This window comes from Gavialis gangeticus, unplaced genomic scaffold (assembly GCF_001723915.1).
Source record: "Gavialis gangeticus isolate Ggan-Ray unplaced genomic scaffold, GavGan_comp1, whole genome shotgun sequence".
NCBI lineage: Eukaryota > Metazoa > Chordata > Crocodylia > Gavialidae > Gavialis > Gavialis gangeticus.
In genome coordinates this window covers 30,881,788-30,882,958 of record NW_017728998.1, presented here as the reverse complement: position 1 = coordinate 30,882,958, position 1,171 = coordinate 30,881,788, and positions in this window count along the sequence as shown.

Genomic DNA, 1,171 nt, shown 5'->3' with positions numbered 1-1,171 from the left:
GGCATGGAGAGATGCTAGGTGGGGTGTGGGTGGGTATGAGGTTTGTGGGGGATGGTGTGTGGGGGGAGGGTGGCTGCGGTGTGTGAAAAGGTGTGGGTGTGGGGGTCTGCATGTATGGCAGTGCAAGGAGGGTGTGGGTTCATGTGTATGGTGGGGTGTGCATGTGGGACTTGCCCTATGAACACTCACACTCACTGCACACATGCACACAGAGTCTCTCTCTCCCTCATTGTTCTCCCCCTCCCTTATCCCTTATTGCAGGGACACGTGCTCTCTCTCTCTCTCTCTCTATCTCTCTCACACACACGTGCGTGCGCGCACACACGCAGACTCCCACTCCTGGCCCTGGGATACTTGCGCGGTCCTTGTGCTCCTGTGGTCAGGATGCTGCCAGGAGCCATGTGGTGCTGAAGTGGCCAGTGGGCATGCAGGGAAGCAGTGAAAGCTGCAGCAAGCAGAGACTTCCAGTGGGAGGGGGTTGGGGATGGGGTGAGGCTGGGCTGGCTTTGCTGGTGAGCCCTGCTGGCTTGTCCTGGATCCTACTGCCCCTGGCTCCTGTCATTTTCGACAAGCAGCCAGGAGCAGATAAATATGCATTTTCTAAATTTTTTAGGGGCCCTGTGGGCTGGATAGAATGTCCTTGTGGGACAGATCCAGCCCACGGGCCATATTTTGCCCACCCCTGGGTTAGGGACTATTTAGAAAAGCTGGATGTGTGCACGTCCGTGGAACCGGAAGAGATGCACCCAAGGTTGCTGAGGGAGTTGGCCAGTGTGATTGCAGAGCGCTATCTCTGAAGTTATTTGTGAGAATTCATGGCGATTGAAAGAGGATCTGGATGATTGGAAAAGAGCAAATATAGTGTCTGCCTTTAAGAAAGGGAGGATCCAGGAAACTACAGCCAGGTCAGCCTCATCTTAGTCCCTGGAAAAATCATGGAGCAGATCCTCAAGGAATCTATTTCTAAGCTCTTGGAGGAGAAAAAGGTGATTAGGAACAGTCAACATGGGTTCACCAGGGGCAAGTCATGCCTGATCAACCTCGTTGCCATTTGTGATAAGATGACCAGCTCTGCAGATGTGGGGAGAGGAATGGAGTTGATAAACCTTGACTTTAGCAAGGCTTTTGTTATAGTCTCCCACAACATTCTTGCAAGCAAGCTAAGGAAGTA